This window comes from Pinus tabuliformis, chromosome 3_2 (genome assembly GCF_031772625.1).
Source record: "Pinus tabuliformis cultivar Carrire ecotype Pingquan chromosome 3_2, CPIR1, whole genome shotgun sequence".
In the NCBI taxonomy this organism is placed as follows: Eukaryota; Viridiplantae; Streptophyta; class Pinopsida; order Pinales; family Pinaceae; genus Pinus; species Pinus tabuliformis.
The window spans coordinates 1,186,929,498-1,186,955,170 of NC_142302.1; positions in this window are offsets into that span (position 1 = coordinate 1,186,929,498).

The window sequence follows — 25,673 nt, forward strand, 5'->3', positions numbered from 1 at the left end:
CTCTATCTTTTGTCTCTAGTTATCTTTTTGTCTTCTTGCGTTGATGCTACACTTTCCCTTTCTTTTCCTTGACTATGTGCTTCGATCTCGATCTTCTTATCTAGATATGGCTTCCTGGTGAAGGGACATCAGTTACTTCTGCTTTATCTTTTCCTCCCAAATGGTGGCTTTCCATTTCTTCTATTTTCTATATAGAAGAAAAGACAATAATTCATTAATTTGTAACAATCACAAATCTCCTTAATTTTACTATAGTTCTTTGATATATTACCATCTTAGAATATAAAGGAGTTATGATTAAAGAAAAAGATAAAGAAATAAATGGAAAATTCATACCTTTTCCATGGCTCAGCACACCCCCCTGCTTACCCTTTTTCATGCCCTCATGAAAACCATATAATTTGCATGCAAAGAAGTTAGAGAATAGGTTGGAGAGGGATTTTCATGAAGTGGTCTAAAACCATGATTTGCAGCTAAAACTTCAAAAATACGTCCTGTCTATCCTTCAAGTAATTCATATATGGCCTTATATCCTGCTGCAGAATACTAGATAATAGGGCTTCGAAATCTACAGCCTAGCCAATATGGTCCCTCCCTCAAGATGAAGTTACTATATGTGATCAGGCGGTTGGCAACTAACATAAAATTTTTGTAATTGAATGGCTTTTTGTCCGGAATATTCCGATTGGAAGTCTTCCATCGGAGTTTAGCCGCTACTACGGCATGGTCTTTGATAGACAGGAAATATTCTACCCCTTGCTGGACAATTTCTTTGTGGATGGGTCCCAATGTCTGGATCACACCCTCCTTTTTCATTAGGCTTTTATGCTTAGTCCATAGTTGTAATGGGTTTTTCAGTTCACCCCTAACCCAAAGGTCTAACCCGTTTTCTTGTCTCTAAAAAGTGTTATGGGCCTTGAGCCACTTTAACTGGTTAACAACAAATGAAATGAATGCTTGAAACTGGACATCTCCCACAAAAGGACTGGGATTCTTCTCCATTTCCTCTTCCAAGATAAAATTATGCAAATAAAATTCACAGAGTAATCACTGAACTTTTACTCCATAGTGTTTACAACAATTTATAAAATCATCAACAATTTTTAATTCTATAGATTTCCTTGGCTTAACAGCTTTAATTTTTAACTGCAAATATATTTCTAATAAAAACAAAGCAATAGAGAATATCCATTTGATTCCTGACTACTTTTAGTCTATTCCTTACCTCTTCAACTTTTTCTTCTTCCTTCCGACATTTATCGAAGGCTTCTTCCTCTACTGCATTGATGTCCCTTAATCGCTGCTGTAACTCTTGGTATTTGTTCTTAGGAATAGTCTCTTCTTCGATCTTTTCTATAGTCCACTAAGCCTATGCCAGATCCTCTTGGAGTTTTGCTACACCAGGGTCGTTATCCAACAACACACTTTTGGGTTGAAGAACTACCTGGGCTTTCTTATTATGATGTCTAGTCCCTATAGTCTGTGTCTCTTTATCATGAAATGTCAGGTTGGCTATACATCTAGAGGACAATGCCTCGGTCTAAACATATTTATTGCAAACTTGTGCATTTTCTATTTGGGTAGATGTGTCTGTAACATCTGTGTGTTGTTCCTTGCTGTCTTGAATGAATATGGGCTCGGTTTGAGTCTCCATGGCCCTTGTATTATTGGGTTCATTTTGGATAGTTGCATCCCCTGTTTTCGGGGTTCTTTTATAGATTTCCCCCTATTCCAAAACCCTTATCTTATGTCTAAGTTGTTTTACTAAATTTAGCAGCTTTTGTTGTTCCTTCCGCATCTTCTTAATTTTATTTGTCTTCTTCTTTTTGTTCTTGGGAGGAATAGCTATTTCCTTTTCTGGACTTGGCTGCTCAGTTGGGTTTTTCTCTTTCGGGACTATGCCCTTGCCCTGGCTTGCCTCCATATTTTTTGTTTGGAACACATCTTCAGTGTTCATGTTATCCTAACTAGGTTCCTTAGGGAAGGTAACCCTAGTTTGCTCTGCCACTTCCTGGGAGGCTTCTGCTTCTACTTCTTCCTCCTCATGCATTTCCTCGGATGTGTCCTTGCTATGGGTAGAGTGTTCCTGCGATTGCTCTGCCTCAATATTGAGGTTGAGCGAGCTCTGGGGTTGAATATACTCACCCATATTGGCAAAAATTTGGGCCAATTCATCCTCCTTCAATGGGTTCTGTGGTGGACTTGCGCTGGAGGTTACGGGAAGTTCCACTTCCTCCCCTTCTTCTTCACTGGTGTGCTCAGTTTCTTCCTCTTCCTAGTTTTCTCCTTCTTCGGGTTGCGGGGGTCGCTCATCTCCAGAACTATGTAATTCTAAGGGTTGGCTACTGCTACCCTGGAGACTCTCAAACATTCCCCTACCTCTTCTTAATCTGGAGGATTGTCTGCATTTTTGAGGTCTAGATGTTGTGCTGGTGGTTCTTTTTCATTTCAGGGCAGGTAAGGCCATTCCCCCATCTATTGAAAATACCAATTCTTCCCAACTAGTCTACTGCTAAGAAAGACTATAACTAACTATTAATCAAATTAAACAATGGTGGCTTACTATCATTCCTATATGATGGGATTTCCTTATGCTCCAAGCAGCGTCATGCAGTAAAAAATTTAAATATGTAAGTAAATTTATAGCACATCTCTGTTTTAGTACTGCTAGTAATTTGAGGTGGCATGGTCTTACCACATCCTTGCTCCCATCACAGGTGATGTAGCTCTACACTACTCTAGCTAGTTCTATCCATGGTTCTCCCAGAGTTGCGGGCTGGACTCATTTTCCTTTGACAATTAGGTTCTATCCCTCGTCCCGAAAGATGGCCATGGCATCTTGAAGTCTTACTTTCTTATGTGTCCATACAGGACCAACTGCTGGTAGTCCAGATACTTCTGCAATTACTATATCTGTCACTGTTATTTGCCTTGCTCTTACAATCAAATGATCCTCCTGCAAATTCTGCAAAAATTCAATGGCCACAGTTTGATGGGGCTGCTGTAATCATGTAAGGTAGGCAATCCATCTAGCTCTCACCAAAATTTCTCGTGCAGCATCAAAAACTGTTAGTACTTGTGGTTCACTGCGTATTTATTGACCTCCCATTTCATCTAAGCTCTTCACACTATTAATTCTACAAAGCAATACACAGAAATGACAATGGAACAACAAACTATGCATAGTAGAAAATATTGATACCATTAAACTTGCTATTTCCGAGAATTGATGAAGTCATAGTACCTCCAAATAGGGAATTGACACATATGCTAGTGTATTTTGGAAGTCACCCACGCCCCCCTGAAATATGATAGGTCGTCCTCGACTGGCAAATGGAGGAGCAGCGTACTAGATGGAAATCGTACAGTATAAAAAAAAGGAAAGGTGTACGTATCCATGACATGATTGCAAAAGTAGCAAATTGCTGAAATCAAAGCTTATGATGAAAATCGTGAATAGATATGGAAAAGTTATGAAATGATGTGAAAAATAGGGAAGAGGACAGTTGAGGTAAGTAAAAGTTCTTATGCGGTCATTATTCACTTGAACCATTATGATTGATTTTTAAACAATATTTCATGTGTAAGAGGTTCGAAAGGGTTTAGAAGCATAATCTCATTTGAAATCAAGATAGCGATATAAGAAAAGGGTTTATAGTTTCTATTGATGTGTGAAAAATATGACTCCAATACCACCAGCAGAGCTCTATTGCCCATAGGTGTTTATAACCTTGACAAATTTTCTTTTTACCCTTGGAACCATAATCTTTTATGTATGCCTAGGAAAGTGCTTTGTGCTGTTAGGATGGAGGGCATTGTGCTGGCTTGGTAACCAGATGAATCACAATGCCATTCACTAAGAAGGAGTGAAAGGTGGGCAGGCCGGTTTGTGATGAGACCTCATGTTCCAAGGACTTTTTATTTTTCTGATATGCCCCTTCGATCATATCCCCGGTGTGGTGGCCATAGTGGGAATGCCACTTCACTGCTTCCTTATGATCATGGTAGGCTGGCTCTTGATGAGACCCCCTATCCTTCATCTGACAGATCATAGAATTGTTAGTAATCATATAGATATATTTTTTCTTTTCTTTTTCTTTTATATAGCACTTCCTATTTATATATAGAGGATGGCTCAACACTCCTTAAGAGTAGGGATGGTGGAAGAAGTCTGAAAATATTAGTAGAGGAAAATATGCCCTTATTCTTATTTAAAAATAATAATCAAAGAGAATTATGAAGATTGGGGAAGAACCAACATGATAAAAATAATCAATCAAATTAGTTTAGTGAAAATAAAGACAACAAAGTAATATAGATAGTTGTGTCCTTTCTTTTTTTCTCTTATCAATACAAAGAAATTTCTTTAAAGATTACAATTTTTCTTTGATTTGTTGATTTCAGTAATCTCTAATTTTTGTATCCTTGCATAAATTTGTATCTTTGGCTTGAAAGGATCATGAAGAGCGAAACATTATTCGCAAAAAAATCGTAAAAAAAAAAAGAATGCTGTTCCTTAAGAGAAACAACGAAAAATGCACTAAAAAAAAGTGTTGTTCCTTAGATGGAATAGCTACTATTCCTTAAGAGGAACAACAAAAAAACATCTGCATGCAAAATTGCAATTCCTTTAAGAGGGATAGCAAACAACAGAAAAGGATACTTGGGAAATTGTTGTTCCTTAGAAGGAACAACAGATGTTCCTTAAGCGAAGCAGCAAATAAAGCAAGCGCAAAATAAAATGCCGATCCTTTGGTGGAACAGCCTAAAAAGCAATCCAAATTGAAACTGTTGTTCCTTAGAAGGAATGTCAGAAAGTAAAAAAGATGGCGGAAGGGTTGTTCCTTTTGAAAGGAACAACAAAAAGCAATTGGGTAGAAGTGTTGTTCCTTAAGAGGAACGGCTGATGTTCCTTAAGAGGAACAACAACTATTCTCTCAAAGGAACAACAAAAAGTAAACACACAAAAGCATTGTTCCTTAATAGGAACAGCCGCTGTTCCTTAGGAGAAACAACAACTATTCCTTAAGAGGAACAACAAAAGGATAAACACACAGAAGCATTGTTCCTTAAGAGGAACGACTGCTGTTCCTTTAGGAGGAACAACAGCTGTTCCTTAAGAGGAACAACAAAAATAAAAAACACAAAGATGCTGTTCCTTAAGAGGAATGGCTGTTGTTCCTTAAGAGGAACAATAGTTGTTCCTTAAGAGGAACAACAATTGTTCCTTAAGAGGAACAACAAAAATATAAACATTAACGGGACATGCAAAAATGTTGTTCCTTAAGAAGAACGAATGTTATTCCTTAAGAGGAACAACAACTATTCTTTAAGAGGAACAACAAACAAATATAAGCATGCAAGATTTCTATTCCTTTAAGAGGAACGACAGCTATTCCTTAAGAGGAACAATAGTTGTTCCTTAAGATGAATAGCATGAAAAATAAAGGCACACAAAATTTTTGTTTGTTAAGAGGAACGGCTATTGTTCCTTAAGAGGAACAGTAGTTGTTCCTTAAGAGGAACAGTACGAAAAATAAAATAAAAACCTTCTGCTGTTTTTTAAATGCAACGACTGTTGTTCCTTTGAGAGGAACAACAACTATTCCTTAAATGGAACAGAAGTAAAAAAATATGTACAAAAAAAAACAGTTTATGCAAGTGAAATTAAGGAGAAAATCTTATGTACAAAACTCAGAAACAAAGGAATTGTTTAGTGAATTAATGCTGAGGAGGAGTGATCTTCCTCAGCAAGAATCTGCATAGTGGAATCTTCCCATAATTGCTGGTAAAAGGATTCCCGAGTAAGTAGTTTATGGTAAAGTCGCACTCAATGACCGTTTGCTTTAAAAGAATGTCCAGATCCATCAATGGTAGTCAATGTAATGGTGCCATTTTCATGCACTTTCTGTATCTCATAAGGTCCAAGCCATCGTGTCTGGAGTTTTCTGGGGAAATCCTGAAACCTGGAATTGTATAGGAGTGCCCAATCTCCTTCGTGGAAGATTTTATTTTTAATAAGGGCATTGTGCCATTTTGCTCTCTACTATTGAATTAATGCACTATGTTGAAGAGCTGAGAGCCTAATTTCATCTAACTCTTTGATTTCTTGTAATCTGTTAATCTAGGCCTCATTTAAATTCAAACCCACCTCCTGCATTGTTCTTAATGTTTGAATTTCAAATTCTATTGGAAAGATGGGTTCTTTTCCAAATACTAATTGATATGATGAATACTGGGTGGTATTTCTCCACGTTGTTTGGTATGCCCACAAGGCTTTCGGCAATCTTGAAGCCTAGTCACATCTGTGTGCTGCAATTGTTTTTGTAAGTATTGACTCTATCACCTTATTCGTGCTCTCTACTTGGCCATTTTCCTGTGAGTGGTATGGGGTTGTAATTTTCTGCCGAATGTGGTAATTTTTTAATGTTACAACGATTTTATTACCTACAAATTGTGGTCCTCCATCTGTAATTATGTTCCTTAGGAGGCCATATCGTACAAATATTTGGAAAAGGAAATGTATTACAGAGTCCTCTGTAGCTCTTGGAAGTGCCTCTACTTCAACCCATTTGGTAACATACTCTGTTGCAACTAGTATGTATGTTTTCTAATTTGATGACGGGTTAATAGGACCAATAAAATCGAGTCCCTAGTGCTCAAATGGCTCGATTAATAACTGTGGATTCAAAGGCATTTCATCAAATTGTCCAAGGCGTCTTGCCCTTTGGCAACTATCACTGGCTTGAACAACTTTTTAGCATCTTTAAAAATTATAGGCTAGTAATAGCCTATTTGTAAAACTTTGTGACCAATCCTGTGGTCTACGAAATGTTTGCCACACGGCCCGTCGTGGCATGCTTTCAGAATGTCAAATATTTCATCTTCTTGGACACATCGTTTGATGTGTATATTTGCCCCTGTATGAAATAGGTCACCCCCAATCGAAGAGAATCGGGTACTACGCTACACTATCTGTATCTGTTCATTGGGTGTTAGATGCTTAGGTAATTTACCTACCGCTAAATAATTTGCAACATCACCATACCATGGTGTCCTAATAGTAACAGCAAATAAATGTTCATCTGGGAATTGATCTTCAACTACTGCTGCGTCTGCTGGCTTTGTCATTCGTGAGAGAAAATCAGCTATAGGATTCTCTTTTCCACAATCCTTTATTGTGATGTCAAATTCCTGCAATAAAATCAACCATCTTGTTACTCTACCATTTGTAATAGGTTTATTTGCTAAATATTTTTATGGTAGAGTGACCTGTATATAAAACTACTGGATACCCAGTTATATAATGTCTAAACTTATTTACAACATGTATTATAGCTAAAAAAAAAAATTTCAGTCACAGTATAGTTTAATTCAGCAGGAAATAGATTCTTACTAATATAATAAATTGCATATGGTTTTTTATCATCTTCCTGTGGAAGGACTGCTCCGATAGTTGTGTTTGAAGCATTAGATGAAATTTGGAATGGAAAATCCCAATTTGGGCCCCTTATCATGGGGGTTGTCGATACAAGCATTTTCAAATCCTCAAAAGCACAGTCACACTTATCTGTCCAAATAAAATCAACATTCCCAATTAGTGTGTATAGAGGTTCAGCTAATTGAGAAAAATACTCTATGAATCTTCTATAATAACCAAAAAATCCTAGAAAACTGCGTACCTCTATTTGTGTGGTAGGAGTAGGTATTAACAAAATTACTTGAATTTTAGCTAGATCTACATGTATTCTAGCTGTTGAGATATAATGACCTAAGATGGGTCCCTCGGTCATCATCATATGACACTTTTCATGGCTCAAGCAGAGCCTGATGGCAATACATCTTTGCAACACCTTTTCCAGTGTTTCTAATGTTGGCTCAAAATCATCTCCATAAGGTGTGAAATCATCCATATATACTTCAAGCCATTCATTCATTAAATCTGAAAAGATGCTAAGGATGGCCCTCTGAAATGTGGCAGGGGCATTGCATAGGCGAAAGGGTAAGACTCTGTAAGCAAATGTTCCCAAGGATAGGTAAAAGTAGTTTTATCCCGATCTTCAGGGGCAATCTGAATCTGATTGTATCCACTGAAGCCATCTGGGAAAGAAAAGAATTTCTTTCCTTCTAATGTGTCTAATACCTGGTCAAAGAATGGAAGGGGAAAGTGGTATTTCTAGGTTTCTTTGTTCAATTCTCTATAATAAACACATATGCGCCACTTCCCGTTCTTCTTTGGCACCACTACTAGTGGAGAGACCCACTTGTTGTCAGATATTGGGTAAATAAAGTTTACATCCAAAAGTTTTTGTAATTCAGCGTTCACAATATCCTTAAGATGAGGGTTTAATCTCCATTGGGGTTGGCGAATGGGTCTAGCATCCTTTTTTGTATAAATGTGGTGTGTACATAGCTGGGGATCAATTCCTTTCATGTTTGGATAATCCCATGCAAAAGCTTACTTATATTTTCTCAATAGTTGGACCAGCTTTTCTTCTTGTTCAGCAGTCAGATTTTTGTTAATGTTCAAAGTTTTTCCTGGTTCAATTTCTATAGTTTTGCTGTTGTAAACAGAGGTAGTAGGTATTGATTGATCATGAGTGTCTTTCAAGGGATCTTCTTCTACGTCATTATCAAATGCTGCCTCAATCATGTGACATTACAAACAGGATCTGGTCTCTGGTTGGTTAATGAAACTGTTAATGATGTCGTTCTCTATTTGGTCTTTAAATTCGAGGCCATCTTCTATGGTTAATGGTGATCTAATGTTCTCTGTCAGGTATGATATAGGTTGTTTCTTTGTTTTAATTATTGTGACGCTTGGCTGGGCTAGAGGGTATAAGGCTAAATTCTTGACATTACTCCCTCTTGCTATAGTCATGCTGCCTTGTCAACAACCAATGTAGGCATCAACAATTTCCAGCCAGGGTCTACCTAAAATTAAAGGGTGTCCATCCAGTCAGCTTTTGGGATTAATAATCAGAAAGTTGGCAGAGTATTCCAAGGAGTCTACAGATACCATTACATCATGTAGTGTGCCTTCTGGCTTGACTACCGATTGGTTAGCCAACTCCAATAAGGTTGTGGTTGGGTCTAATGATGTAATGCGAAGCTTTTGACAAGTGGTGGTTGTTAAAATATTAATTGGCGCTCCTAAATCAAATAAGGCATTTGGGAAGGAACATCCATTGATTTGCACGGTAACTATAGGATTCCCTAGGTCCTCATATTTTACAAGTGCTTCTCTTTCTGATAGTAAGTCAGATAGGGTGCCAACTACTTGGACAGTTGGGTTAGGTTTTATTCTCCTCTTTGGTTTTTTTATACATAATTCTTTAATGGTTTTTGCATAAATTGGGATATCTTGGATACCTTGGAGGAGTGGAATTTTTATACACAAATTTTTTAGTTCTCCCAGAAGATCAAAATTAGGATGTTCTATTGGGCGAGGTATGATTAGTCGTTCTGGGAATGGTGGAGAAGAGGTGGTTGCTTGTTCATGAGTTTGTTGTCTAACCAAATTCTCCTCTTGTAATGTTTGTTCTAAAGGTAACGAATTTTCAACTTGAGCATTTTTGTCTCCCTCTGATTCTATTATGCACCCATATCTTAATTGAAGGTCATTGCACTCCCTTAACTCGGTTTCTAGTTCTAGTGCTTCAATTATTTGAACAGATTGAATCGGTCGTTTATTAGGGTTCGGGTTGGGCTGGGCTGGGAGTTGCGGTCTTAAGTTGGTTTGGGGATTTTGTTGCGTTGTATATGGTGCTGGAAGTGTAGGTTGAGGGAGAGGAATCATTCCAGCTGGCTGATTCATAGGTCTTTGCTAGTTCGACTTCCAGGTTTGACTCTACGAGGTGGAGGGTGACCATTGTGTTGGATACGCATTGTTTTGCCAAAATGGTGGACAATAAGGAAAGTTCGGCCAATTGGTTTGATTTGGCCATGGTGATGTGGAAAATGGATGCTGTGACCAGCTGGGGAAAGGTGGCTGATTTTTCCACATTCCATTATATTGCTGAGCATTATACTGAGGAGACTGAAAATAAGAGGATGGATCAATAGGCATACTTGTTTGTCGTGGTTGCCATTGACGACGGTGATTGAGTAGGTACATTGGTTTTGTTTCTTCTTCTGCTTCCTTATAGACTGCTTTCAATCCTGGGAGTGAGGGGAAACTTTTTGTGGAGTGATCTTTCATGTACATAGCATAGACTTGGACTGTATCCAGTGGGCATTCTTTATGGTTGTGCTTCTTTCTACATCTTGGGTAGAATATTGCCAGATTTTGCTCTTCTTCTCCTTGCTTTTTTTACCTTGCATAATGTCGAGCTGCATTTTTAGAGTCCCTAGAATATCGGTTTTTAAATCTTCTAGTATATTTCCGGTTTCTACGTGGGTTACCCCTCCACCGAAGATCTTGTTATCCCTTGTGATCATGTCATGCTTTGCTAGTTTTAGTCTTGTGCTGCCTCTCGAACTCCTAATACATAAATCCATAATGTCAACAAAATTTTCTTGATATATGTCACCTTTGCCCATAATGTTTAATGTTTCAACCCATTGTTCCTTCATTTATTTAATTAATGTAGTTTTTAACACGTTATCAGGTAAGGGTAAAGATGCATAAGGTGATCTTTGGAGGTTGTATTGAAAGCGTTCTACATATTCCTCCAACGTTTCATTAGGTCTGGTTATCATTTAAAATATTTCATCCTTTAATTCTCTAGACCTACAATAATCCTGATATTTCTTTAGAAAAGCACCTTTCATCTGATCCTAGTCATTTATGACACCTCCACCTAACCCCATAAACCATTGTAAAGTTGCTCCTTTTAATGTGGAGGGAAATAGTTTTATCTTTTGGGGATCAGTGGTATAGTCATACCCTCGGCATAATACATCGAATTCAAATATAAATTCATCTGGATCTTCCGATGTTAAGCCATGGAATGTAGGAATATGCTGGAGAGGAATGGCCTTCATAGGTGCATTAACTGCAGTGTCCACAATGGGATATTACAGTGTGGAAGTTTGAGGTATTTGCTGGTTCTGGTCCATTTGATCAAATATGTGCCAATATCCTTCTGGGATTTCTAGGGAGTTATTCCTAGGGTAACTAGAAGGAGGAGGGATGATCTTTATAGCACTTCCTTGGTCTGGGATAATGAGTGTTCCTTGGTGAACTATTATCTGGGGGGATTTTGGTTCTTCAACTTTGTTTCGGATGATCTTGACAACACTTCCCTTATCTGGGCTGCTTAGTGTTTGAACTACTCCAAGAGGGAATCTTGGTTCTTCTATTTCCCCTGTTTCTCCTCCTCCTTTGCAGAGGTTACTAGACTTCCCTTATTGTAAAGAAATTGGGAGAGAATCTTGAATTTCTCGAAAATCTTTCTCAATCTCTTCTATTTGGCTATGCACCTCAGCAAAGGCTACAGATGGTGATTCTGTGGCCTGAAGGGAGCTAGTAATTTGCCTAGAAGCAATTTTCCTAGGACCTACTGATGCCTAAGATTTAGCTTTCTTAATGATATTGTTTATAAAGGTAGATCAACCAAGGGTCACCGGCCCCTTAGCTTTGTCAGGTTTGGGTAATGGTTTTGGATTCTTTTCAAGTTTTTTCTACTTAGTCATGCACACAATGCAAATGTTTATTTCTACCCAAAAAAAAGAATTAACAAATCTTCCAGAAAGCGGGAGGGGGAGCAGGGCTATTACATGCTTTGTACGCAGGTTCTTACCTTCTGTTTTTAATACCCAATTCTCTCCTAGCAGACACTCATCACACTACTCTCTGAAAGAAAATAAATTGCTACACTCTCCTCACCAATGGCGCCAAAATGTTGAGCAATAAAGAGGTGTCTTTTTAACTTCTATTTATCCTACATTAGTTATCAATCCAGGTACAATTTTTTATATCAAGAGTGTACTCAGTCTGAGGCAGGGAATTTATTCCAAGAGTAATGTTTTGTAGTACAGTGTTTCAAATACAAGAGTAAATAGATACTTGAAATAAATCTAATTGCAATTACAAGAAACTTAATGCTCTAAAACTAAATCATTTACTTAGAAAACTACAGCAATCATGAGTCAAGGATGCAGTTGTAGTAACTCTTTCCTCTGTCAATTGATGTAAATGAAATTAGCCATAAACAAGATCCTCAATATGAGAACTTAGACAGTAACAGCCAATGTCCTTTACAGTTGTTGATATTACACTCCACACTAAAGTAGCTGATTGGAAATGAGAACTGAATTAACTCAATAATGCTGCGAGAGAAAATGGAAAATACGCTCACTGCAATAACACTTAAAAGCATAACCAAATACTTGCAGGAAAGAAATGAACAACAAAGTTATCTTAATCCAAATGAATCAACAAAGCTATTTTAATGGAAATGAACAACAATCTGTAATGAAGGGCGAGGCTTTATAACTGAAATGAATGAAAATATAAGTTGTAAAGGATAATAATCTTGTTATGATGGAAAGGAATGACAATGCAATTCAATCACAGCTTATGCAATAAAACGATTCCGTAAAATGTTAGAACAATAAACTATAAAAACAGGAAAATGTAGAGCAATGTGATTCAAGGAAATTAAAAGTAAATCAAGCCATCACACGATTGGAATTGTAAAGTAATGGTACAAATAGCAAGTGGATCCACCAGGGTCGGGCCCTTAGCCACTAGTGAAGCACCGTCGGACTACTTTAGTATGAAGGAATGGAACAGCAACCGACTTATATATTAATCATGTGAAAATGTTTACAGGCAATCGTACTCTGTTTTCATTAACGAGAGTCGATGATCAAAGTAGCAATACAACAATAAGTTCTGCAAAATGATAATACATGCTCTCTGATTTCTACAAGTGCTGTCCTTTTATAATAGCCAAGAGGACAGAACAAGAATATAGATGAGCTTTGAAGTAGTGATCCCTCAGGATCAAAGGATCCTGAAGGATTCACTCTATCCTTTGTCTCCAGTTATCTTTTTGTCTTCTTGCGCTGGTTCCGTGATTTCCCTTTCTTTTCCTTGACTGTGCGCTCTGATCTCGATCTTCTTGTCTGGATATGGATTCCTGGCGAAGGGACAACAGTTACTTCTACTTTGTCTTTTCCTCCCGAATGGTGGCTTTCCATTTCTTCTATTTTCTGTATAGAAGAAAAGACAATAATTCATTAATTTGTAACAATCACAAATCTCCTTAATTCTACTATAATTCTTTCATATATTACCATAGTAGAATATAAAGGAGTTATGATTAAAGAAAAAGATAAAGAAATAAATGGCAAATTCATACCTTTTCCATGGCTTAACACCCCTAAAATCCAGTTCACACCATCCCTGTGTTTTGGTCAAGGGGCCGCATTCGGCTTGAAATTTGTAGGTGGGAGTCCCATCTATAATCAGTTCATAACTTCTATAGGTGCACTCATCGTGTCCCACTGATCTATAGAAATTACAGAACAACTGTTGTGAATTCTATGTGTATTTCTGCAACAAATTGCAATTGTCTGTAGCATGCTTTCCTCCTATTTGACAAATTGCGCACCACAACGCAGGCACCACGCTAGGCCCTACTCGGGCTTCTGTTCTTAATGAAATTTTCCCTCCTCCCACGAGTTGGTTTGTGAACACTAGGTAGTGGTGCTTGTCATGACCCTGACCCTTACATTTAACACACCATACCTCATCGCACATTTCTGGGTGAGCTGTCTTGTCCTGTTTCAGACTCTGCATCTCATGGTACAAGTTTCTCAACTACGCATGGATCTACTAAAATCTTAGGTTATGATCCTATATTAGGGTTTAATGCAGCCTCATCATGATCTCCAAGGCCTCGGCTTGATTTTTTATCCTCTGTTGTGATAGCGCGTTCCTTAAATGCAGTTTTAGCGATGCTACAAACAATTTGCGGTGTTGTCCATCTATGAAAGTCATGTTAGCTTCACAAATCATGCACTTCAATCTCTGATCCAACTCCCAAGGAGTCTCACCTGGTAGCATTGTGATCTGCTTGAACCCAATGATCGACTGCACCTCTAAATTCGGTTTGCTAAATTCTCTATTCAACGCAGTTTGGATGTCTGTGATCCCCGCATTCAGATTGTCATTAGAATGCTTAATATACCAAGTCAACGCGTGATCCTGTAGAGTGTTGACCATTGTTTCCTTATTTATATTGTCATCTGTAATTCGTTGCACTTCCTATACATCTTTTATCACGAACCAAAATTGGTTCGGATCTTCATGTACTACTCCCTTAAACACTGACAACTTTATCGTGCATGCCATATTGACCCGCGGTGGTGGCAGAGGTGGTATGGGCAAATATGAGGGTGAAGACGGTGAAATTCGCGGTGGTGTGGGCGGGGGTGGTATGTGCGGAATCCTTTGCCTTATCAAATTTATCGCGCTTCTTGGTGAGACCTTTGCGAGCTCTTCCTCGTCCCCTCGTGAAGGTGAAATCAAGGTGCTAGTTTCTAGTTCTGCACTACCTTCGTTTCTGTAAATTCTCCCACTTCGCATAGCCCCGAACATCAACGTATTCACGTAACCTGCTTTTCACACAGTAGCATTTTAATCCAAGTGTTCAAATACTTAACGTACCTACCTCGCGATCCTTTGAGGAAGCGTCACTCTGCCTCGCTATCGCTGACTGAAGTATCTACTGTCAACTAAGTGATGAATCCTCCTATAATTCAATCGAGAAAGTGATTGATAATGTGTGCGATCTTATCCTCCAATGCTTCTAATTTGTGCACCAACTCTACGGTCCACAGAATAGGACTGTCAAGCTTGCACCTTCCTTGGCTATCTTATAGCTTCGCGATCCACTCGTATAGCTCAGTATGGAAAGATGCGAAGAAAATTTCATGGATCTATGTGTACAAGTAGAAGTCTAACCGCTCTTCTTTTGATAGTCACAGATTCTTGTTCTCTTGCGCCGCGAACTTGTGAATTCTTCTATCCAACCAACCTTCAATTTCTTTCTTACTTGGATTCGAATGATACGACATCATACATCTCTATGTAGATCCTTGTCTCGACAATGGAACCATTTGTTGGCTTGTGGGGGCTTGACCCAAGTTTGGAGTTAATTAGCCAAAAAAATCCTGGTATTACTTGCCCTTTCAGCAACATTCCACAGAGCGCGGACTGAGGTCTCACCCGAAGTAGTATGGGGGGGTTGTTGGAACTAGGTTTCCGCACCCTTGAGATGTATGAGGGGTTTATTTGCTCCAACTGAGTGTCCCTTCATGTAGGTTACTTTGCACACTTCCCTAGCCTTTATGCCCTAATATATTCACCTTTGAGCAGCCCTAACCAAGGGATGTGGGGCTTTCACGTTGCTGGAGCAGTGATCTGTACTATTTCCCTAAGTCATACCCGAGATCTTACTTATCTTCTTATAACCATTAATTATCTTCGCATAAAAAGATGCCTTATATTATATTTACTTATTCAGCACATTCGTATGAGTTTGCACAGTAAATAAATAGTAAACTTGCAATTCATACCCAATAATACATAAAACAGGAAAAGATACACAAGAATATGGTAAAAATTCTCTTTATTAATGCTCCAATGGTTACAGACTCGACCTGCCCTACACACTCAACTGCAGGGATCCGTGGGCCATGGGTAGATCTTCAAACCAACATTACTTTACAAAGGCAAGGGTGGACAACCCTATGACTCTATTACGACTTCGCGCTCTACACCCATAATTCGCGTAGTAGGGCTTTAAGCCCCGAAACATGCCTTAGGTGCAATTCCATGCCCAACACACATCATCATTGCAACACATGATTTACAAAAATAAGGCCAAACACTATTGTTTCTTTAACAAGTGATGGAAACACATCATCAATTTCGCATTTTAAAATGCAGCCCATGATTGGAAAAATAAGAACATGACATTCTACCACAGCTAGCAGAACCATTTCTCACTTATCAAAGTGAATGGATCACCTCCTTGTGGCGCATTCACTGGTTGAACAACCGTTTCATCTAGTTCATGCTCAGATACTTTGTCCTTGTGACACTGCTCTGGATGGAGCCTCCAACATGTGGCCTTTTGATGACCACTTTTGTTGCAATGACTACAATAAGTCTTCTTCCTCTAGATCTTATTTACCTTATTCTTTGCTTGCTTTTGAGAGGGTATTTCACGCCTCATCCTTTTTCATGATGCCATTCTCTTCCAGCACTCAGATGTCATATGGTTATTTAGACCACAAAAATGACATGTTTTTCAATTCCATGATTTATGTTCATTATTAACAACATGATTGTAATCGAAATGAACATTCTAATATTGAGACTTGTTATATCTTTCCTTGTTGCCTCTGCTGTAATTATGGTGATGAGAGCTTGCCCAAACTATTTCCCTGTAATGGGCACTGCCATGGGATGATCGTGATGTGTTCCCATCATTATCTTTCCTCGAAAATTTAAATGATTTCTCAGAAACATCTGACACACTTGAGCATTATCCTTCAGTATATCCTAAGTCTTCAAATCAAGGTCTTTGCATGATCTCCAATGGCTGAGTTATGCCTTGGTTATTAACACCAAGTTCTTCTTCTTCCCTGTACCTCATCTTGGTAAGGAGCCTCAAGTTTGTCCCTGTAATTGTTATCTCCACATTTCCAATAGAAATCATACTATGTGAAGATGAAACTAAAGGGAAATCAACATCTTTTACCTCCACTGTCGATTTGGAAAGAACTAATGAGGGCTTCTCATCATCTATTGTTGGTGGTTCCTTGTTTTTCTTGGCGCATTCCCCAAGTTCCTTCCTAACATACCCAAGTCCTGTTTGACATGGTAATTCCTCTACTTTGATGGGGTTGAAAATGCATTGGCCTTTAATGCCCAGGCCTTTTCTTTCATACCCCATTCTCTTCAGCAGTTTGGAGCCAATTCCTATGGCATGATTTTCAAAAATAGCGAAATCATCATCAGGAAACATACATGAAGTCAAAGAATTACTTTTTACCTCAAATGGGTCACATTGTAGCTTTTCCAAGACCTCGTCCTTAGCTTGTAGCTGGCATAGCAACCTCTGTTTCTCCTCATTCTCTTCCTGTAGAAGAAACTTCAATTCAGTGTTATTTTCTTGAAGACTCTAGTTGTTGTGCTTTAGTTCTTCCAAGGCCTCTTCCATCGATCACAACTGAAGCTCCAATTGCCACTTTTCCTCTATCTCTTCTTGTAGAGATACATACATTATGTCCATGTTTTTGGACACTCTAAGCATGGTCTCGTACATCGCTTTGGCATCCTCCATTACTGCACGTTCCATTGTTCACGCTTGCAATTCACATCCATGCAAATACCACTCTAATACCAAACTTGATCCGAGTTGACTCAACTTCCAAATTTAACGAAGATAATTTTCTTCTGTTATGTAGTTAGGATTGCATTTTATAAGAGCATAAATGAACCTATATGCATGCTTAAGAAAACGAAAACATAATTAAAATCAACAAATCATAAACATGAGACGTTGATGTTATATGGAATTGGTATCTATGGATAAACATATTTCCCCTATGTGGGTAGTTACACTTAGAACAATAGAAAGAAAGTAGTTTAACCTTTTCCTATAGTAGATAGATGAGATGAAGGAACTTATTTGTGATCTTTCAATTCCTTGATCTCCTTTGAATAGCTCCCATTGCTCCCACTCAAACTAAATCCGCTCAATTAGTACTTGTCAACAAAAATAGAAGATGACAATGCTTAATTTACGTTATCTATCTACTATAAACCAAAGGAATCAACAACATTGAAACATATTTTCATCATAGATATGAACAAAAATATGGGAAAAGGAATAAACAACTTTATTAATGTAGAAGGAAGAGTTACACCCAATGCGGTTCAATCCTGTGCCACTCATCTAGCTTCAATCCAACCCTCATCACACGAAGAGCACACAAATCCAGTAGCATAACATTACTTGACATGAACTCAAATCTCAAACCAATAATATTTCTCTACAATATTCAAATTCCAGCCTCTTGATCACTATGAGTGGTGGTAAATTTATAGGGAAATGGAGGTGGTTATGTCATAAATGGGCATTGAATGGCTTTCAAAAATTGGATTTAGCTTCCATGGAGAAAGGGATGAGAGGATATAGGGATAATTGATCCATAGCCTATCCAAAGTCGACCTAATATGATGAGATAAGAGCTGGGCATCCTTCTAGAATGCTCTAGAATTAGAGAATATTCTGAGAATCCAATGTGAATTTCACTCATTCTTGCCTAGTGCAGGTCAAAGAGGGCCTAAGTGCACTCGAGTGCACCCCTAAATGGGCCTGCCTTCTCTACAGCGGAGTTACCACTGACCAAGGCTACATTGGGGTCCCAAGGAGGCATTTCAGCAGGGTTTTAGGCTAGGAAACTTTCATGGATGGAAGCATTCAATTTGATGACTTTTCTAGGGGATGCAACAACTGAATTATGGTTTGATGAGCACTACTTGTACATATTTGAATGTCGGGAGTGATGTGCCCAAATAGAGCTATAACAGTTTCCCCCTAAAGCATGAAGTCAAAAATGATAATGTCGAGTGATATGCTATATGATGTGATGAGGAGGATCTGAAGCGGATGGTGACCTGCATCGATTACATTACATAATATCATGATATTTTTGAATTTTTCATGAATTTCTGAGAGAAGGCATACCCATACTCAGCATATAAAATTTTCATTACATGTACATAAATCAGATAGTCATCTACAGATATAGACCCATGATAGAGACCATCTATGTAAATTCGTCATACAGATGATTTAGTACTCTCTTGAAATCACAGGCCGAATGGATGAAACTGGATCTGGGGTCTTCCATCTCGTCCAATCGTTCGCTCAAGTACGAGTCTTCTTATCACACCAAGAAACTCTCCTAGGTTGTATATCATAGATGCTCAGGAACATTACAAACTCAACAAAATGTTGGATAAATGGTGGATGAATGAAAGAAATGTTGCATATTCAAGCTAGATAACCACTTCTACTGTGCTTGACCCTAGACATGGGTGAACACCCCCAGACTACAAGGCTTTAGACCACCAATTACCCATAGTTTTTAAGAAAATGTGATGATGGAGAAGACTGACCACACCAGCAGATGCACAGGACCCTATGATGGCCGGCTGCAACCAGTTAGAAGGGGTGTAAATTTTTTTCTAATACAAAGACAGGATGATAGCTCTCTGGCATTAAAACAACAGAAACCTACAAACAATTTCAATGATACATGCTAAATCATAACACAGAGGTGGGATGACAACTCCTCTGATGCTAAACATCAACAACACATGAAATAATGCATAATAGGCACAACCTGGAACAAAGAAGAAGAAGTGGAAGTGAGCAATTAACAGCATAAGAAGCTTGTATTAGTTGGAAATGAAGACCAGAGGCTGCAGGTTACACAGTAGTTACAGTCTCCAGAAGTTGAAGCTTACAACAGAATAACACTCATCAACCTGATTACATCATTTTTCTGGGTATATATGGAGGTTGAATACAAAATTTCTCTACAGACTCATGCGTGGAGGGGTCATAACTGACTACCAATCGCATTTACAAATGATTATGGGTCTCTGATACATTCTGGCTGTTTTAATTAACAAATTTGACATTCTCTCGTACTTTGTTGTACTCCTTGAACAGGTGGAACGTTTCATGAATAAATGTCCATAACTGTTGAATGAATTCAACTGCTCAAGGAAGTACCTTCATGTCCTTGACCATGTTGTTCTGTGAATGAAGTTGCTAAGGATTAAATGTGCAGATTGCTGGGTCATCGCCTTCTTCCTTTTCCGGCAACAGAGAGCAGTCGGGAGTAATACAGGTAGTATGGCGGGAGCAGGCTGAGCAGAAGAATCAATCTCAACCATCAGATCCACAGATAAACGACGGAAATCAATAGATCGGGAGTTAGCGGGCAGGCGAATGTGGGCCGTCGGATCAAAAAAATGAACAGTGGAGATCGCATCGGGAGGAGCTATCGGGAGGTGGACGAGAGTGGATGAACGAAGCTCCACCATCAGATCACAAAAATAAACAGCGGAGATCGTTTGATGAAGGGTAACGGGATGTTAGAAAATCAGGATAGACGAGAGCCATCAGATCAGGGCGTGATCGATCAGACGACCATCACACGAGGAAGATGCGCACAAGTTAGTGAGTAGGGAACCATACCGGAATGGTGGTAAGCAGTTTCCCCACACCGCTCTTGGTGCTCAGCGGTATCCGTATGAGGGTAAGCAATCCTGTTAAATTGTGATGTGTGGCAGACACTACGGTGGGGAAAACCACTTTCCCACAGGCTAATGGACAAGCGGGTTCTAGCGGTGGGTGGAGCATATGGCATTGGATCAACAGGCAGAGGATTGGATGGTGGAGAATTAAGACATGTGCTTCAGGCGATGTGACAGGTGAAAATACCCCGCGGGTTATGATTTTTTATAATATGCAGGCGGTTATAAAAGCTATTGGGGCTTATTAAGGGTTATCAGGGTTTATAATATTAAAACACAAAATGCCCAAAAGCCTTTTAAATAAAGTTTAAGCGGTTTAATAATGTTAAAACAAAATATCCCCGGGGTTGGTTAAAAAAGGTTTAGGTTGGGAGTTGTAACCAAAACAAGGATAAAGGGGTTTAAGGAGAATAAGGAGGATTTAAGGGGAGGGAGGAAATGGAGGTGGCGGGGTTATAAGGGAATGATGCACATGAAGGAGAAAGAATGCAATGAACTACTGCAAGCTTCTTTGCATCCAAAACTAGCACTGCCTGACCTTAGCCATCAAATGTTGCAAGCTGTAGCAGAGCTAACACTAGCTCCTTCTGGGGATGAGATCCTCCCTGTGAGGTCTCAAGAACCTGCAGACCATTGCCTTTCTAGCTGAAAACCAATTAACTAAAATTCCTAGTGTTCCATTGGGCATGGAGTCTACTTTCCCTGCACAAAACTGATAAACACAAAATATTTACAGCCTTTAAGGCCAAAAGACCTTAAACAGCATAAAATTTCAAAAACCGCCCATTAACTGGGCCATCAAAAACTATCTCTCCTTCCATACTTTTTAGTATGAAGGTGTTTTACCTTGAATCTGTGAAATGGTAAAAGGCCCTGTCCAAAAAGAATCAAATTTCCCATGATTGCCTTTCTTCTCCTTTAGTGCATCCCATTTCAAAACCAAGTGACCAACCTGAATTTTTTTTGTTTTTGCCTTCTTTTCAAAGGCTTCTTTGACCTTTCTTTGATGTGCTACAGCCTTTTCAACCAGTTGTTCTCTAATTTGATGTATTTTTGCTAAATCAGTGATCCTCTTTGCCATTTCCTTTTCCTCATCCTACTCTGTTTGAAGGAATTTTGCCACAAGGAGAGTTCGTTGAATTGGAAATACAACCTAAGTGCCATATACTAGCTTGAAAGGAGAATTGCCTGTGGATTTCTTAGTGGTCATTCTGTCAACCCATAGTGCATATTTGAGATTTGAATCCCAATTCTTTTTATTGTCCTGTAACAACTTTTTAATTATCATGATCAGGCTTTTATTAGAGGATTCTACTAGACCATTACCTTGTGGGTAATATGAGGTGGAATGAACAAGTTTAATACCAATGGCATCACACGTTTCCACTAACTCTTTTTCCCTAAAGGCTGCTGCATTATCTGTTATTAATTTATGTGGACAACCAAATCTGCTGAAGATATTCTCTATCAAAAACTTTATGACCAAATTGTGGTCAGCCTTCCTTGTAGGGACTGCTTCAATCCACTTAGTGAAATAATCAGTGGCTACTAATATCCACCTGTGCTAGCCACTGGAATGTGGATTGATTTCACCAATAAAATCCAAGCCCCATTGCTGAAAAGGCCCTCTTCCCTGAATTGGTTTTAGGGGCAGGGATTTCAACTGCTGCTTTCCTTCAAATCTTTGGCACCTGTTACAAGATTTAACAAAAACAAATACATCAGAAAATAAAGTGGGCCAATAGTACCCAGCTCTGAGAATTTTATGGGTTGTAGTCTTCCTGTTACACAGTAATTCGTCACTGTCTCCCTGTCAGTCTCCCTACTGTGTCATGAGTTCAAATTAATCATGCTCATGCTCTCTAATGTTGCCAAATGACCCACTTTGCCAAAGTTTTTCCCATCATCGTGACTGTTATTAAAATAACCGCGCTGACTCGCGCCTCATAATACAACGAATGCGCTGCCAGCGCAGAAGCACACGTGCTTCCCGTGCTGGTCGAATTTCATGAACCAGCGCCTCTTCTATTCATATTGGGTCGCGCTGACATAACCTTCCCTATTATTCAGATGCGATGTCAGCGCTCCAGTGCAGTTATACACCCGCGCTGATCTTGTTTGGGCGCGTTTGTTCTAACAGCCGGCCTTCTAGATGACTCCAGACCTGGTTGTTTGCCTTGTAAATGTCGCCCTCCCTTCTCTGGCATGTCTGTTTCATCATTTGAGCCACCTTCCTTGGAGATAAGCTCATCCTCCCACCATTCATGGAGACTCCTTCTCCTATTTAAGCCTCTACCATTGCCATGAGCAGCTAGTTTGGATAGTGTGGAATTGATAGTGCTTAGAGTGCTGCTGCTAGTAGGTAGTTGGTGTGACAAGTGTGGGATTGCTAGAGAGCTTAAGGAAGGTTGTGAAGTGTTGCTTTCTTGTGTGAACTTGTGTGAGAGAGAGTTTTTGTCTTGGGAGATCTACCTCCAAGGGTGAATGCTTAAGAGACTTGCTGGCTGGACCCTCTTGAGAAGGATTCGACGTCAGAACTTTGGTTGTACTCTTCTCTGTTATTGATTAATAATAGATGACTACTATTATGGTTCCACTCTCATGTGTCTTTGTAATGGTTAATGTGAGTTATGTCCTTTCTGACTGATGTATAATTGCATTTATTAGATTTCACGCTTGTGTTTGTGTTTCTCTTCGTGTGTGCAGGTGTCTATTCACGAGGATCGTGGAGGATTGTGACCGGCCAAAGCGAAGGAGTGAGGACGACGTCTCTTCATCAAACATTAACGTTGGAATCCAAGTAGGTTTTCATTACCTACCTTTTATTTGCAATTAGGAACTTGCATGGTAGCATTGACTGATTGTTGCTAGATCCATTCTGGGCTAGTAGGGATCGCCTCTATCCGTAGAGGGGATTTACCTCTCCAACACTTCCAATAATGGTGCCCTCCACACATGCCATTATGAAACTGTTGCATAACTTCTTTTGATTGTTCTTTGTCCAGACACCTTAAAAATATTCCATATGGATCCCTCTAGTAGAGCAGATTTTCCATAATGCAAAATTTTGCTGCTCTAAGTTTTAAAGTTCTAGCGTGACTTTGAGTGAATCCTGAAGGGATCTCTAGCTTTAGCAAGAAATTAATTATTTCAGCATACCAATTACATGAAGCTAGATTGTCGGCCACTGACTGCTTTCCCTCTGTTTCAGTTGTTTCTTCCTTTTCTGCCTGACCATTTTCTGCATCGTGCATAGGAAATCAATATCTAAAGACCTGTAGTTTTCTTCAGCCAATAACTTGACAAGCCCCTGACCTCTAACCGGCTTTGTGGGCCTCAGCTCTATATTAAATTCTATCATTTTTGCAATCCATTTTGTCCTTCTTCCATCAACATCAGTTTGGGTCAAGACATCTTTTAATGCAGCAAAAGGTACATATGCATTTATTTTTGAATGAAGGATATAAACTCTAAAAGCTTTCAAGGATTTGATAAGAGAATATGTGTGTTTTTCTAGAATATCATACCTTAGTTCAACATCCCTCAAGTTCTTGCTGAAAAAAGCTACGGATGTTCTGAACCTTCTTCATCTTGTTGCAATAAAACTGCTGCAATGGTGTCTTGAGAGGAAAAAGAGAATATGTGGAACTCCTTGCTGTAGTCTGGACTTATTAATGTGGGAGCCTCCATAATAGCCTTTTTAATAGACTCAAATGATTTTCTTGCTACATCAGTCCATCTTACCTCTGATCCTTTCTTCAACATGGAGGTCACATGCTTAACCAATTCTACAAAATTTGGAATAAACCTCCTGACAAAATTAATTTTACCCAGAAAGGACTGGATATCCTTCTTTGATCTTGGGATAGAAAAAGACTGTATTTCTTTGACTCTTTCTGGGTCAATCTGAACACCTACAATAGATACAACATGTCCTAACAGCTTGCCTTCATTCAAAGCAAATTGAGATTTTTTGGGATTGACTGATATTCCAAACCTCCTGCACTTCAAGAATACTTTTTCCAAATGTTGCAAATGATTTTGATGGCTTCTGGAGTAAACTGTTATATCATCAAGGTAGATGAGGACAAATTTATCCTTCTCCCCCACAAATGCTATATCCATAGCTCTCTGAAAGGTGGCTCCAGCATTCATCAACCCAAATGGCATTTTGGCATACATAAAAGTGCCCCAAGGAGTGGTGAATGCAGTCTTTTTTGATCATCTGGGTCCACAGAAATCTGATTAAAGCCTGAAAATCCATCCAAGAAAGACATCACTTTAGCTCTTGAGACTTTTTGTAGCAAATGCTCCATCTTTGGTAAAGGACAGTTGTCTCTCTTTGAGCATTTGTTCAAATTTCTGAAATCAAAACACAGTCTGAATTCTCCACTCTTTTTCCTTACCACCACTAGATTGGCTACCCATTTTGAATACCTAAGAGGAACTATGATCTTGGTAGCCAACAACTTTTTAATTTCTTTTTCAATCAGTGGAAGAAGCATAGGATTTATTGGTCTCAGCTTCTGTTTGAAAGGAATAGTGTCTTTCTCCAGAGCGATTTTATGTTGAATTATTTCCTTGTCATATGTTTTCAAGTCACTATACTCCCAGGCAAACACATTAGCAAATTGCTTCATTAAATTGCAGTATTCAACACTTTGATCAGCAGACAAATGAGTGGACAAATTTACATATTTAGGCTGACCTAGACTGCCTATATCATGCTTATAGACTGTCGATTGGTCTTCTTTTTTGGCATCCTTGTAAGGCAGATCGTTCTGGTCAATCAGTCTTTCAAGAGGAATTAGACCCTTAGGAATATGGTTACTAGGAAGCTGGACTATGTTGTCTTTACCAATTTTATTTCTAAGCTGGGACTAGGGGTTTTCTAACAAGGCATCATTCGCTTGGTCAGTTTTCATTTCAGAGAACTCATCAATGACTTGCAAGAACCTATTCAACTCATTATCATCTTCAAAAACTTTCCAATGGTGGACATTATCAGGCAAGGATTGTCTGTATTTCATTTGGACTTGATAAACTAATATGGGAGGCATGGGAGGTATGAATAGACTAGCAGAAACAACAACTGAATCAGCAAGCTGATTTTGACCTCTAGGAATATATGAAATACAGAAATAACCAAAGGAATCCCTGATTCTCCATACCTCATCTCTGTATGCCTTCAACCTTCGGTGCTTTGCTTGAAATGTTTTATTGACTTGCTGAATGATCAAATCAGCATCTCCAAACACCTTCAGATTCTTGATTCCTCTGTCTTTGGATGCATTAAGGCCCAAAAACACTGCTTCATATTCTGCTATGTTGTTTGTGACTTGGAAAACCAGCTTAAAAGACAGTTGAATGCTTT